This window comes from Felis catus, chromosome A3, assembly GCF_018350175.1.
Source record: "Felis catus isolate Fca126 chromosome A3, F.catus_Fca126_mat1.0, whole genome shotgun sequence".
Classification (NCBI taxonomy): domain Eukaryota; kingdom Metazoa; phylum Chordata; class Mammalia; order Carnivora; family Felidae; genus Felis; species Felis catus.
This window is the reverse complement of record NC_058370.1, coordinates 37,585,929-37,602,664: the sequence shown is the minus strand read 5'-3', so window position 1 is coordinate 37,602,664 and position 16,736 is coordinate 37,585,929. Positions and strand designations below refer to the sequence as shown.

Below are 16,736 nucleotides of genomic sequence, written 5' to 3'. Positions count from 1 at the left end.
TTTTTAATTTATTAATACCTTGCCATTTTATGAATAAAGATTTGGTACAATAACAGTAGCTCAGATGGTTAGGACAGTGCTACTTAAAGTGTGGGGCCTAAACAGGCAGCATCAGAAATTGGGTGTTTTAGAAATGCAGCTACTCAGGCCTTAGCCAGATCAATAGATCAGAATCTCTGGCAGGTGGGACCCAAGAATCTTGGGTCCTCATTTTCCAATTGTTTTAAATAAGATTTCCAGGTGCTTCTTATGTGCAACAAATATTTGAGATGGAAGGAGGTTATTTCTGGGGTCAGCAAACTTTTTCCTGTAAAGGGCTGGATCATTGATCGTTAATACTTTAGGCTTTGTGGGTAGCATGAGCTGTTATAACTCCACATGTCTGCCACAGTGAAGCAGAAGCAGCCATAGACATATGAGTGTGGGTGTGTTCCAATAAAATGGTATTTATGAAAAGACACGATGGGCCAGATTTGGCCCATGGGCCATAGTTTGCTAATCCCTGGGTTAGGACATGGAGTGCTAGTTCTTTCAGGGTTTAGTGTTATGTCTGGAAGTTAGGAGACAGAAGGAAGGAGAGCTAATCCTTAATAAATGACTACTATGTATGTATTTACCCCCAACAACCTATGGCTGCCATGTCCAGCCACAGAGCATATATACTGGAGAGCAGCAGTTGGTGACAGTTGGAATTGAGCAGTACACAACCTGGACAGCCTCATGTGGGGGTGCTAGGTCTGCATCATTATCTTCATTGTACAGATAAAGAAACTTGCCCAAAGATATGCTACTAGTCAGTGTTAGCACCAGGATTAAACCTTTTGATGCAGAGGCTGTGCTCTGCCCACTGACTGTCCTGAAAACAGGTAATATAGTTGACCCTAGCTGTAGGCTGTATTTCCTTGCAAAAAGCATGGAAACAAAACCTGCCACTGGATATTGGAAGACTGAGAAAGAGACTGTGTGTATAAATGAGTGACTCAAGGAAATATCTTTGACAATAAATTAAAAACAACAACAAAAAGATTACTTTGGAACAACATAGCAATTAGTATTGTGGCAGACTGGGAATAAATTCTGTATCAGTTAGCTATCAATATGTAACAAACCACCTCAAACTCAGTGGCTGAAAATAATAAGAATTTATTATTGTATTTCTCGTCTTGGCTCAGCTCACTCATGCATCTTTAGTTAGCCTGGGGTTGGGCAGCAACTCTGCTGGTCTTTGCTGCACTTTGAGAGTCGGCAGACTGGGCTCATCTAGGATGGTCTCAGCAGGGGCAAATGGACTCTCTTCCATGCAGTCATTCGTTCTCTCACAGGTTAATGTGGGCTTTTTCTCATGGTGGTGGCAAGGTCTCAACAGAGATAGTGGGCAGGGGAGTTCAAAGCCTTTTGAGGCTAGGCTTACAGATGACACTCCACAAGCACACCATAATCAGGACTGAATCTCCTCCCACCGAAAGATGGGGTCATTTCTTAACTTCTTGAGTTTTGTCTATCCTCATGATTTCCTTTGGACAATAGATTGCAGCAGAAGTGACGGTGAACTAGTCCAGCAGCTGTGCCCAAGCTGGCCAGCTAGAGGTTAGATGCCATATGGAGCAGACACAAGCTATCCTAGAGTACCCAGCCCCTCACCCACCCAAAGGTGACCAGAGATGTGTAGGTGAGCCTAGCGAGGCCAGAAGAACCACCCAGCTGAGCCCAGCCCAAACTGTCAAACAGTCAAACTGTAGAATTCTGAGCTAACCACAAAGTTTAGGAGGTTTTTTTTTTTTAATGTTTATTTATTTATCTTTGGTGGGGAGGGGCAGAGAGAGAGGGAAACTGAGAATCTGAAGCAGGTTCCATGCTGTCAGCACAAAGCCTGATGCGGGGCTTAAACCCTGGAACCACGAGATCATGACCTGAGCCAAAGTTGGATGCTCAACCAACTGAGCCACTCAGTGCCCCTAGGAGGTTTTTTTGGTTTTTTTGTTTTTGTTTTTTTTTTTGGGGGGGGGTGGTTTTGGCACGAAAAGGAACTGATATAGGTGTCATACATGCAAAATGACCACTATTCTGTATCCCTTTGTGGTGGGGTGAGTAGTATTTAATCTTTGATTCCAATTGGAACTTCAAAACGTTGTCTAAATCTCAGTGTAGATCCTGTAGTTTGTCTGTGGCTACTATTAATTTGATAAACATCTCTGGAGTAGTGCTAAGAAGGCTTCAAGACATAATTCTTATTTGCAAGAAATCTGTAGTCCCGTGGGTGAGATAGCTGTAAATAGATGCACGGTAATCCAGTATGATCCATGTTGACCTTAGAGCTAAGGAGTCAAAAGGCTGTCAAAGAAGAGAGTGATGTTCTTGGGTTGGAGAAATTGAGGGTGGCTTTCCAGAGCTATTTCCTGTGTAAGGGGAATGAGATTCCAAATAGAGTCGCCACATGCAGAGGTGACTAGATTCTAAAAAACCTGATGGGTTTAGAGAATATTAAGGCTGCAATCTAGGAAATTCAGGAACCTCTCCAAGCTCCTAGGTTCTGAGACACTGCCTTTTCCCTCTCTGTATGCCAGCCTTCAGGGTAGCAACTGCATTTTTCAGGTATAAATGATCTAGATTGCCCCCTCCTTAGAAGTGACATTGTCCCCTTTGTAATCTGAGTAAAAATTCTTTTTATTGAATCCTTTCTGAGAATACTTAGTGTGGATTCTCTTTTCCTAACCATATATTGATTCAAATTTTAAGGGAAATAATTCTGAGATTTACAGGATAACAGAGAGGAGACTTTGAAGAGGATTGGATGGGGAGAGTGAGACACTGGAAAAAATGGAGACCAGGTCACTACTGCAGTTTTGTCCAGGTTCGAGTTATAGAGAATCTGAACTAAAGCAGGGGCCATAGGGGAGAGAGATCATATATTTACTCAGGCACCAAATAAAGGAGTCATCCTGGATTCTCCCTTTTCTCTCTCTGTACCTCCACCTACCTACCCAAGAACACACAGAGATAGCAATTCCATTAGTGAGTACTCTGAGTTTTCCACGCAGCAATGTTCTAAATCTGGCAATGTTTCACTATCTATGCTGCAGAAATCTGAGTCTAAGCCAATAACATTCCTAGCCTTGATGATAGTAATAGGCTCCAGCTTTCTCCTGTTCTCACATTTACTTCACAGATAAGGCAAATCCATAGAAATCAAGGGTAGATTAGAGGTTGTTTTACCCAGAGAGCAGCCAGAGTCATTCTTGACAAAACATAATACAGACCATCTTGCACCCTGCTCAAAGCTAAAAGATCCCCTGGTGATAGAGCTAAAAAGGAAGGTTGTCCATGAACTGATGCTGTCTACTTCCCTTGGTGTTATTTTACACTTCTGTCCCCCTTAATATTCGTCCTTCATCCAGACTGGGTTTCCTGTTTCCTGAACTCACTAAAGAGTGTCCTCCTCTGAGCTTTGTGCTGGCTGTTCCCTCGGCCCAGAGCTCTTCTACTGGCTGCCCCAGGACTGCCTCTCTTCCACATTCTGGTCTCAGTTCAGACACCACTCTGTTCAGAGAGGCCCTTCTTCTCTTTCCTTCCTGAGGCATGTTCCATCACATGGCTTTACTCATCATGTTCCGTCACATGACTTGTTTCATTTCCTTCATAGCATTTATTACCTCCCTCCTTTCTCTTTCTTTGTGTCTCTCTCTTTCCTCTGCTGTAGCTTATTTTTTGGCTTCCCTCACAATAATGTAATCTGCACATAACACAGAAGTAAGGACCTAGTAGACACTCAATGACCAGTTTTTGGAGGGATGAATGAAGAACTTCTGAGGTCAATTCTATAGGCTGTGGCAACTGTTTGAGTGTGGGAGAATGGAGAAATGGAAGGATGGAGGGTAACTCCTAGATTTCTTGTTAAAGGCAGGCTATGCAGTGGATGACAGGACTATCAGCCAGGTCAGGACTATCCTCAGAAGAGTGCATTTTGGAGGGAAAGTATTGAAGTTGATTTGGGACTCTGAGAGTCTTATATGCTTCAGGATACTTGAGAAGAGGTCTGCACAGTCAAAATTTGGGTCTGAAACTCAGGAAAGAGGGGAGGGCTGGAGGCAGAGCCTTAGTCATCATCATTACAGATAAACATTTCTGCAAATATTATAATTTGGCAACCCTTGGTAACATATATGCTTATAAACATTTGAAGTATAAATATATTTATAGATATAAATAAGTGTTTATATGTAAACATGTGTTTCATAAATGTAAACGTAAAAAAGCTTCATGTTCTAGGACAGTGGCAAATGGTGAAGGCCAGATAGATGGAACAAAAGGTGGGATTTATGAATTTTAGAGGAGCTTAGAATCATTTGGAAGCATTTTAGAAGCATATTACTTTGAAGCCACTTCTGGGATATATTTATGCCAGACTTCCGACATTTGGTATTATAATAAGCAGTTTGTATTTTTGTTCCTTTGGTTTTATGTCCACTTCTTGGTCTTTCTGAGAGTCTGCTGTCTCAGGCAGGAGTAGTAGAGTGAGATTAGTTTAGTCATCCCCCTCTTCTCTGCTGGTTTTCCTGCCAAATGAATCTCACCAAATTATATGTAAATTGATGGAAAGTCCAAAGTGAAATATGTATAAATGTTTTATTTGAATGCTCTCCTGGTGGAGAAAAAAGGGCTCTACCTTATGCCCTTGAGTATTAGGGAAAGAGACCTACTTTATTTCACTGGAGAGGACACTGAAATTTGTAACACATAACCACATCTATCATTAGGTAGAACACTTTATGACAGGTCTTTACTGTATTTTGATATTTCCAATGTAACCTAAGTTTCTTCCTGAGAAACTTGTTGCAAGAAGGTACCACCTGGCAGGTGTAAACAAACAGGTAAGGGCCTGTTAGCTTGTGCAGATTCTGTGTCAGCAGGATGCTTTCTTAATGTTCGAAAGTGACTAACTTTTTCAAGTACACTGAATTTTTTCTGAGATATGTTTTAAAAATATCTCATTTTCTACATTTAATTCATCAAATCTTTATTATCTATGTTAAACAGTGCATAAGTATGGCAAGGGGTAGAAAGGCAAGTGACATCAGACTGCAGACTCCCAGACAGAATACAAGTGTTTGAGTCACCACAATATAAGCTATACTATGAACTCATTAAACCACACTTGTTTTATCACCATGAAAGTTGGATTCATCCAACAATCCTACAAGTATTATTATTCAGAAAAGGAAGGAGGAAGGGATAATATTGTAGATAAGGGCACAGACTCCAGAGCCAGATTTCCTAGGTATGAAATTTAGGGTATCCATCAAAGTAAGTGATACTAGCTGCTGTAACAAAGGTCCCTGAAATCCCAGTGATTTAACACCATGCCACTTAACTCACATACCACTGTCCAGTGTGAATCAGGAGGACCTACTGGCCTCTCCTGCAGGAGGTGACCCAGAGGTTTAGGGTTTTTTATGGGATGGCTCTGCCATCTTGACGTCATTAGCTTCTAGCCAAAGAGAGAGACTGAGCATAGAAAACCATGCCATATATTACAGGGGCCCAGGCCAAAAATGTGACTGTCATCACTTTTGACCACTTTCCATAGGCCGGAAGCAGTCACATGGCCTCACTTTTGTGTAGGGCAGTCTTCCTGTGGCACTGGAAGGAAAATTAAACAGCTTAACAAACACATAGCATCATCTTTGCCATTCCGGGCTTTATAATTTAGTAGTTATAAACTCTCTATGTGTCAATTTCCTCATTTGTAAAATGGAGGTAGTAATAGTACTGACCTCAAACGGTTTTTAATGAAAGATTGAGTCAGCATACGTAAAGTGCTTAGTACTGTGCCTGGTACATAGTAAACATGATTGAAGTAAGTTAGCTATTCCTACTTTGCGTGTAAGGAAAATTACCATAAGGAGGGTATAAAGGCTATAGGATTTCAGAGTAGGAAAAAAACATTTTTATTCGAGGGGGAACTGTGGTTGGCCGAATAGCCCCCCAAAGACGTCCATACTTTAAACCATGTAAGCTATGAATATGTTATATTACGTGGCAAAACAGACTGCAGATGTGGTTAACATTATGGATTTTGAGATGGGTAGTTACACTGGATTCTCTGGGTGGGCTCAGTCTAATCAAGTGATCTTTAAGAGCAGAGAACTTCAGTTGGAGGCAGTAGCAGAGATGTGACAGAAGGGGAAATTAAAGAGAATCAAAGCCCAAGAAGGACTGCCTATGATGATAGAGGGGACCAGGGACTACTATGACCATAAAGAATTGAATTCTGCCAACAGCTCGAAAGAGATTTAGGATAGATTTTTCCCCAAAGAGCTTCCTGGTAAAAGCACAGATGGTCAACACCTGAATTTGCCCTTGTGAATCCTCAGCAGAGGACCCAAGCAAGGCTGCCTAGATTTCTAACCTATAGAACAGTGAGATAAACTGTGTGTTGTTTAAAGCCATTAGTTTGTGGTGGCAATTTATTATGGCAGCAATAGGAAACTAATAAAAAGGAGGATCAAAAAGTGTTCATAACAGAAAAGGCACTTGATATGGATTTGATTGACAGGCAGGACTTTGTTACTTGGATTAAATGAGAGGACATTTAAGATGGAAGGAACAGTTCTGAGGTAAGGAGGGAGGTAAGAAAGTGGGTAGGAGTTTGTCAGAGGAGAGTTGCATACAATATCAGGGTTTAATGACTGATAGACTGGAGTCACAATGTGGAGGCCTTTAAACTTCATGCTGAGGAGTTTATCCTTACTTCCACAGCAAATAAGGAATGACTGCTGGATTTTGATTGGCGAAATGATGCAATCAGGGACGTACATTGGGAGGTCATCTGACAGTAGGCTAAATGGGAAGAGTCACAAGCCAAGATGGTGATTAGAAGTGCTTACACTATTGGTGAGACTCTCTTGAGTCAAGCTGTCTAGCAGCAGACATTGAGATGAGAGTCCATGGGAAGTAATTTCCCAAGGCACTACTCTAAAGAGAAACCAGTAAGGGGGTGAAGGAAGCAGCAAAGGGAAGGGGGAGAGACTAAACAAGACTGAGCTTTCAGGGCAAGTCCCAGCCTCAGCCTGATCCCACAAGGAGCTCTGGAGCATAAACCCCATCTCAGAGTTTGTTTTGTTGAAGGCAAGGGGACTGGGCTTTCATATTTCTGCACTAGTCACTCATTGGCTATAGACCACCCTAGAGTGATATAAATTCCTAAGCATCAAGAGTACAGAGTTCCAATACAGGGAAGCTCTCCAAAGAACACCTCAGGTATAACCATTGGGAACAAAACAACACAAACTGGTACAGAGAACTGATAAAATGGGCACAGAGAAATGATAAAAGAAAGCCAGTGGATCTGAGCACTCACCAACAGCATCAGTGATGGAGACAGTGCAACTTGAGGACAGGGCAGTTGAGATGCTGGCAAGCAGGATGAAGAGAAGTGAGGGCAATACCAGTTGGGAAAATAGTGGTACCAGGAATAGGAATGGAAATATCTGGAAGGAAAATGGTCAAGTGAGAAAAATGGAAGATGGTAGCATCAGTTTTGGACATAGAATGTACAAAACCATATTTTTCATAAACCCATTATTTAGAGTATACCAGAGGCTCAGCTCAGTTTCCAAGTGGTGCAAAGTCCCTAAAACTTTGCAAATTATAGGAACTCAAGGCTCCTGTAGCTGTTTCCTACCTCAATGCATTGATTTCATGTTACAAAAAATGTCTACCTAATTTTCATGCATGAGGGTGATCAAAACAAAGCATTATTAAATGCTTATACTTACTCTTAGGAAATATATAATTGGATGCCATTATTTTATTGCTACTAGTGATAAAAGTTGAACTAGATATTGATCACAGTATATTGTTCAAGTTTAACAGGAATGAATGAGAAACTTTTTGCATTTTCTCTGGCCTCCAGGGTTAGTCTAAATGAAAAAAACAACTGCTGTTGGTTAGAATATACACAAGAGCAAACTGGAGCAAGCAAACTAAATTGTGACAGATGAGGGAATGGACCAGGCACTTGGAGAAAATAATGAACAAGTATTTCCTAATCTAACATAATTACTGGAATCTTAACTCCAGGGGGAAATGTGAAGGAGAGTACCACGTTCTAACTTCAGTGCAATTTAACAAATGATTCCTGGGTGCTTTTTACATGCAGGAAGCTATGTTAGATCTTGTGGGAGATGGAGAATGTATGAGCCTTGGCTCCTTGAATGGCCTGCTTGTTTAATGTGTTAGAGGTACATTCTTATTTTAAGTTTATTTATTTATTTTGAGACAGAGAGACAGAGAGAGAGAGAGAGGCAGAGAGAGAGGGAGAGAGAGACTCCCAAGTAGGCTGTATACTGTCAGTGCAGAGCCCAAGACATGGCTCAGACTCATGAACCGTGAGATCATGATCTGAGCTGAAATCAAGAGTCGGACACTTAACCAACTGAGCTACCCAGGTTCCCTGAGAGGTATGTTCTTTAAAAAGCAAACTAGAAAGCCCTTACAAAGGTCTGTCTCTGAAATAAAACAGAGTAAATGTAAATCTTCACAGTGCCATTAAGCTATGTGATCTTGGGCAGTTCATTTCATTGCTGTATTCAAAACCCATGGATTGGCACCTACCATATGTCAAGCACCATAGATAATGTAATTTTAAGCCTCCTTTTAAAACAGGGAGGTGATGGCATCTTTCTTGGCAGTGGTGGGGGACAGGGTCGGGGGTCCTTCTAAGATAAAATGCCTGTCTGAAAGTGTGGTCCCTGGACAAGCAACATCTGCAAAGCCTGAGTGCTTACTAGAAGTTCAGAGAGTTGACTATTGCAGACGTGCTGAACCAGAAGCACTATGGATGGGGTCCTCAAATCTGTTTCATAAGCCCTCCATATTATCCCTTGCAGGCTCATGTTAGAGAAGCAGCAGATTAAATGTTACAGCACTTCAGAGGTGGCAGAGTGTGATTAGGAATGCAGGCACTGGAGCCAGGCTGCCTCCACATCTGCAAGCTGGACAATCTTGGGACGTTCCCTAAGACTCAGTGTCTTTGCTTCCTCTTCTGTATAATGGTGAATAGTGAAATAGAAGGTATGTAATCACTTAGAACAGGATCTGGCACCTTGTACATGCTCAAGAAATATTGCCTGTCATCATTATTAAAGTACTTAGCTTGGTAAATACTGGCTATTTTCTAGTGGGTGGGGATGTTCAGTGTGTTAATAAGACCTTTGGGTTTAAATGCGGATTCCAATCCATGTTAGCTCTCAGGCCAGAGGCAAGTTACTTCAGAGCTCAGCTGCATCATCTCTAAATTAAGAACGATACTAGCAACTATCTGCTGGGCATTTTATAAAGATGTGAATGGTGTAACATTGTGCCTGGGACATAAGCACCCAAAAATATTACCATTACATTAATGCCATTTATAATGATTCTCGCTAAATACAGCCAATGCTATAGAGCTCTAAACAGACCTGAGGACCATGCTTACCTTTTGACAAGCAGCAGGGTGGGGAGGTATCCAATTCATTGGGCGTGAGCCCCCCATTCAGAAATCTGATAATAATCTGGTCAGTCCATGTTTATTCACTTGAGAGGTCAGTGACAACAAAATATCATCATAAAAGTTACCATTGGAAAAAAATCATAAATTTTCCATGAAAAATTCATGGGCAGGATGGTGGAAACAGAATACTATGGCCCTGAAAACTGCCCTCTCTCCCTTGGAAAACTAGACTTTTTCTCTCTTCCTCTTTTCCACCCTCTCACCCTCCCTTCTTTCCTTCCTTCCTTTAAAAATTAAAAAAATATATATACTGAGGACTCACTATGTCCCAGACATTTTTCCAGACATGTGTTATCGGTGAGCAAAACTAGACACAGTCCTTGACCTAATATTTTTATGAAACTGTAGATATTTATCCATTCATCCATCCATTCATTCACTTGAAAGTATTTATTGAATATCCACTATGTTCCAGGCACTGTCTTTGGCATGTACACGATTGACAGATAAATGTATTCTAAAATACATTTTAGTATTCTAAAATATTAGCTGGAACAAATGCAACAAAGAGAGGTCAACAGTGCTAGGAGACTTTATAAAAGGGATAGTTGGGAAAATCATGGGATATCACCAGGAGGGAAAAAAAAAGAACTTGCAGTAATTTTTATTTGTTTTCTTTCTTGTCTTACCCCTCCCGCCTATGTTAACTTTCCAGTGAAAGATAACAGACACGCAGAGGAATGCACAAAACATAACATGTACAACTTGAAGAATTTTCTCATGCGAACACACACGTGTTATCACTATCCAGATCAGAACACAAAACATCACCAGCATCACAGAAGCCCTTCTCATAACCCCTCCACATCACTATCCACCACAAATGACAGTTTGGCCTCTAACACCATAACTTAGTTTTGCTTATGTTGAAACTTCATAAAAATGGACTCATAATGGTATGTTTCATTTGTGTCTGAGTATTTTTTCCTTCAATGTTGTATCCGTGAGATTGATTGAGAGTGTTGTGCATGTAATTGTAAGTTTTTTGTGCTCACTGCTGGCTAGTATTCTGTTGTATGAATATACCACAGTTTCCATTCTACATCTGTTGGGAATTTGGGTAGTTTCCAAACTTGAGACTATTAGAAATAATGCTGATATAAATATTCTATTGAGTATATACCTAGGAATAAGGTTGCTGAGTCAGAGGGGTGCAAATGTTGAACTTCCACCGATAGTGCCAGTTTTCCAAAGTGGTTATACCAATTTCCACTCCCACCAGCATGGGAGATTGAGTCAGCAAAGGTTTCAGACCAGGTGTGCATCCCTGTGTTTGTTCTTGTCTTTCTCCTCAACAGTAGGTGCTACCCAGTCACCTTGCATCCGTTGCAGCCATTACCATTCTGAGCATGGAAAGTTGAGGTAGGAGAACTCAGGAGAGGACAAACTAATTTCTGCAGTGAGTGAGGAAAATGTTAATGTTGAGGCATTTTTTCCAAAGCAATAATGATACTTCACATGAATAAATACAGTGGGGTGACAGTTTCTTTGAAAACTTTCAATTTCTACAACTCTTTATAGGCTGAATGCAAGCATGTACTGGTATAAATAAAGAATCTTATACAGTGCTCTGATGGTACCTATATTTTTCTAGAGAATATGAATGGGCTTTTTTGAATTTAGGTCGGTAGCTGTTTGAAATACCACAGTAGGGTTTGGCAATTTCAAGCAACTTGAAAAGTAGAAGAAGAGTCATGCTTTGTTAGTTCTTTGGTGCTACACCTTAAATATTCTTGTGAATAAAAATGAAAGTAAATGAATACTAAAGGTAATTTACAGATGACTTCAAAAAGCATGACCTTGGCCTTTGTCACAAACACTTAGCAGTCAACAAAGTGCACTAATTTTTAATTTGGTAAAAGCCTGTCTTGTGGCCCAGAGATCTTGGAATGAACCTTAAGGCCCAAACTTAGGAAAAATTCAGGATGAACACCCAAGAAAGAAGTACCTGGATGTTCATATCATAGAAGATATGTGAAAACACAGTTTCTATGGAATGAAAAACATAGAAATAAACCAGTGGGAAAAAAATAAATCAGAAATCGAGGAACCAAGTACAGTTAGGAATGTGTATCAGTCAACATGGGCTAGGGTATTCTGACTAACAAATGGACCATAACAGGGTTTATAATAAAAAATGATTTCTTTCTTCTTAATACTTTATGCCCTTTATGTGCTGGCTATAGCTCTGTTTCACATCTTCTACACCCTGAGGTTCAGACAAAGCATCCTCAATCTGTGTACTGTGGCACATTAAATACTACAATTTCAAACCACCACAAAATTTAAACAGTATTTAGAAATAAACATTTACATTTTCTGCTGAGTCTGCATGCCCACTGGACAATTCTGATCTAGGTTAGGCTCAGTTCGTCTCTGGTTGGCTCATTCACATATGTTGTGGTTGACTTGTAGCCGGCTGGTCTAGGATTCTCTCATCTGGGACAGCTCATCTGTTGCCCCCTTATTCTTTATTTTTATTCATCCTTCTTTCTCATTCTTTGACAGGTTAATCCAGGCTTGTTCACATGACAGTGTTAAGAGCCCCAAACAGTGAGTGTAAGCCCTCCCACAAATTAGATCATGGAATAGCATATCACTGCTTCTACCACATTCCATTGGCCAAATCATGTCCTCGGCCAGTCCAGATTCTAAGGAAGAGAAACTCTACCTTTGATGGGAGTTGCTACAAGGTCATATGACAAAGGGAGAGGTGAAGAAGTGAAGTCATCTTTACATTCAATTTCCTACCTTTAGAATATTGCTGATCAAAAACGGTAATATGAACATAGGAGATAATCTCCTGTAAATGGCATACGTTACTTATCCCACATTTCTTTGTCAGAGCAAGTCATATGGCAAGCCAGATGTCAATGGGATAGGGAAATGGAATTCCCTCTCACAGAAGGGCAATGAATATTTGTAAAAATAATAGTCTTCCAAATAAAGAGAGAAGGAAAAATACAGGTTTCTTCCAGCATGTTGATGCCTCAGATAGATGTTTGATAGAGAATGTTTCTCAGATGTTAGACATGACATGAGAGAGTTAATAATACCCTTTTCATGTTTCCAAAGGGTCCTCCTTTAAAAGTCCCTAGATCACTTAGGGACTACCACTGTCATAACCTCTACTTCAATCAATACAGACTATTATCAGTCTGAGCTTTGGAAGTAACAGGTATACTCTTTGTGCCTGATGTGGTAAATAGTACAACCCAAAAAGAACTCAGAAAATAGGTGTGTTTTCAAAACTTTGTTTCTCATCCCATCAAGGTGCAGCAGGTACCAGTCCAAGTTCACAAACGAATATATGCAAGAAAGTCAGCTGTTTTTATCTTCTATAACTCTAGTTAATTACTATTATAAGACCCTGCACCACAATAAAGCATAAATCTGGTTTTAGTTAATTCAAGGTTTCCACATGCTTGCTTAGGGCTCATGTCAGCTCAGGGGCTTTCACTGTGCCATAGCTTAAGTGGTGTGGGATTAGTGATCTGGGGTTCTCTATCATGTTAACATCTGTTGAGCCATCCTTAATTTTGGTTCTCAGTCTTTGGCCCTATAGACTACTGCAGCATAGTCCTAAGGTTCTGTCTGCAAGATCCTAGATGGGGCTTTCTCTCTCCCACCTCAAGCATGCTAGACAAATGCGCTACTGTGCCACATCAGGAGTGGGCAGCCTGGAGGGGATATTGGATCCCTTCATTATTGCCATGCCATCCTGGGTCTGCAGGAGATATTCTACAGCCCCATACCATGATGGTTTTGAAGGCAGGGTCTTTATGAGGTTGATCAGGGCCAATTGTCTAGACATAATCTGCTTTTATTCTATCCTGGGGTCTTGCTGACTACCTGGGATTTTACCAAAAGAGGTTAATCTGCTTCCTTACTTCACGCCTTCAAATCTGTCCTATTTGTTTGTTTTTGTTTGTATTAATCCTGTCCCAAGGAGTTGAGCCTAAGATCTCATGGTTTTCCTTTTCTGGATAACCACCTTCAGGTTCCTCTTTCCTCTTAAAGTCCTTTATTTGGTTTGAGGAGTGCGTAAACTGTAAGCTTTGCTTTTGTACATCATACCTTCTCCCGATTCTACTTTATTATCTGTACACATAAGCTTTTTTTTTTTTTCCCCTTACAAGGTCTAAGCTTTTAAAACTTAAAAGTCTGGAAAACAGTCATTTCTCTCCTTTTATTATATCTTTTATTCCTTGAGAGAATGAACATAAACTTGATGTTGCTGGAATGGGAGTGAAGGGAGGAAATAGGCATTAACAAGAAGTAGCAGGAATAAAAGCACAAACAAAAATGATTGATGGGAAACTGGAAAATATTTAACAATCTGTTTTTTTTAATTTTTATTCGTTTTTAAATACAAAACCTTGATTTGTAGTGGTGGCCAGTTGTCACGGTATAAATAGTCCTACTGTGGCTGATTTCAAGTTGCCAGTGTGATACCACTGACCATGTCTTTGGGACCATTATGTAGTATTTTAAACATATAGACACAAAAGACAAATAATCTCAAGAATACATATAAGAGCAAATGTAGTAAACTAATTAGAAAGTGATGAATTATGAATGCTTATTAACTTTGTTTTTAAAATAACTTTTTTAATTGAAAGTTTATATAATTTAATGTTTAATAATGGTTTTAACTGTCTCACAAAATTCCTGAAAATTTAACAATTAGGCTCTCAGCACACTACACTTGTTAATGTTTTTCATACAATTGTTAATATTTTATAACTATTTTCCTGACACAAAGCAGCCTTTTTGTCACTAAGTGTTGAATGTGTTGTTTAGCATTATTAAGTGTTTTGCATGTCTCTGGGCCCCACCTCACATCCTTTAGAATCACTTGTGATGCAGCTGGTGGTATCAAGGTCATGACACTTGTTTTGTTTTGTTTTGTTTTAATTTGAGGGTAGTTGATACACAGTGTTTCATTAATGTCAGGTGTGCAACATAGTGATTAGACATGGCTATATGTTATGAGATGTTCTCATCACAAGTGTATCTACCATCTGTTACCACACAGTTCTGTTATATAATCATTGACTATATTCCTATGCTGTAACTTTTATTCCCATGACTTATCCATTCGATGGTTGGAAGCCTGTCACTCCTACTCCCCTTTACCTGTCTTGCCCATCCCCCACCCCCTCAGTCTGGCAACCATCGGTTTGTTCTCTGTATTTATAGGTCTGATTCTACTTTTTGTTTGTCTGTTTATTCATTTGTTTTGTTTTTTAGAGTCCACATATGAGTGAAATCGTTTGTTGTTTGTTTTTCTCTGACTTATTTCACTTACCATAATAACCTCTAGGTACATCCACATTGTTACAAATAGCAAGATCTCAGGGCACCTGGGTGTCTCAGTCAGTTGGGCATCTGACTTCAGCACAGGTCATGATCTCACAGTTGGTGAATTCGAGCCCCACGTCGGGTTCTGTGCTGACAGCTCAGAACCTGAAGCCTCCTTCAAATTCTGTGTCTCCTTCTTTCTCTGCCCCTCCCATGCTCATGCACTGTCTTGCTCTGTCTCTCAATAATAAATAAATGTAAAAATTTTTTTTAAAATAGCAAAACCTCATTTTTTTATGGCTGTGTAATATTCATATATACATGTATATGTACATATATATATATATACACACACACACATCTCTCACATCTTTTTTATCCACTCATCAATTGATGGATACATGGGCTGCTTCCATATCTTGGCTATTGCAAATAATGCTGCAATAAACATAGGGATGCATATATCTTTTGAATTAATGTTTTCATTTTCTTTGGATAAACACCCAGTAGTGGAATTATTGGATCATGTGGTATTTCTGTTTTTAATTTTTTGAGGAAGCTCCTCCATACTGTTTTCCACAGTGGCTATACTGGTTTACATTTCCACCACTAGTGCACGTGGGTTTCTTTTCTCCACATCCTCACCAACAGTTGTTATTTCTTTTTTTTTAATGTTTATTTATTTATTTTGAGAGACAGAGCAAGCACGAGCAGGGGAGGGACATAGAGAGAACGAGAAATAGAATTCCAAGCAGGCTCCATGCTTAGCGGGGTGCCCAACATAGGGCTTGATCCCACAACTGCAAGATCATGATCTGAGCTGAAATCATGAGTCAGACTCTTAACTAATGGAGCCACCCAGGTGCCCCAGCACCTGTTATTGCTTGTATTTTTGCTTATTCTGGCCGGTGTAAGGTGGTATCTCATGGTGGTTTTGATTTGCATTTCCCTGATGATGAGTGATGTCAAGCATCTTTTCATGTGTTTGTTGGCTATCTGTATATTGTCTTTGGAAAAATGTCCGTTTAGGTCCTCTGCCCATTTTCTAGTCAGATTGTTTGTGTTTTTACTGTTTTTCACGGTGAAGGAAACCATCAACAAAACCAAAAGGCAACCTACTGAATGGGAGGAGATATTTGCAAGTGATATATCTGATAAGGGGTTAATATCCAAAATGTATAAAGAACTTATATGACTCATGACACTTATTTTGTCCTTTGATTTATGCTCTGCACCTTTTTTAGACTAATTGGAAGCGTGGGGGTAATCGATACCCACTGGAGCAACCCTTAGCTGATGGGGAAGGAAGGTGATGGATCATAATTTCTCTCTGTTAATACTCATTTACCAAAAGCTCCAATTTCCCACAACTGTGGCCAATTTCATAATGGACAGTTGGACTGAATATCTCCCTATCTGTGTTAACATTCTCTGTTCCCCTCACTCCTGATATCTAGAAAACCTCCCAGTAAACTACCTATACCCAAGACCCTGCCTCAGGCTGTTTTCCAGAGGACTCTTGATTAAGTCACTGACCATCCTTACCTTTATGTATTGCTCTACTAAAAGAGCTTCTGTGATTCAAGGGTATCATTTTCACTTTTAAACAGAATGGCTATGATATTTGGACTAGAAATTGTAGAAATGAAACACACTGAAAAGCAGTGGTTTAGGCACTCAGATATAAAGACAGATAACTTTTCTTCCTCTATAGGCCCTGGGACTTTAAACAGTCTAGGACTACATCATAATTTTCTGGGGCCCTTCTATGAGAAAGAGCGTTATGAGCTCATCTGTATTCATGTGATTTCACAACTATGTGTTAGAAAGATGTGACGGAGTATAGTTTTTAAGATGGCCATAATAAAATCTCTCATCCCAC

General features: G+C 40.0%; 1 protein-coding gene across 1 annotated transcript in view; it reads left to right on the top strand.

Annotated features, from left to right (window-relative positions):
* LOC109498084 (translation initiation factor IF-2-like) overlaps nucleotides 1–16,736 on the top strand; it is a 119,730-nt gene that overhangs the window by 26,010 nt on the left and 76,984 nt on the right. The gene's annotated exons all lie outside the window — the stretch shown is intronic.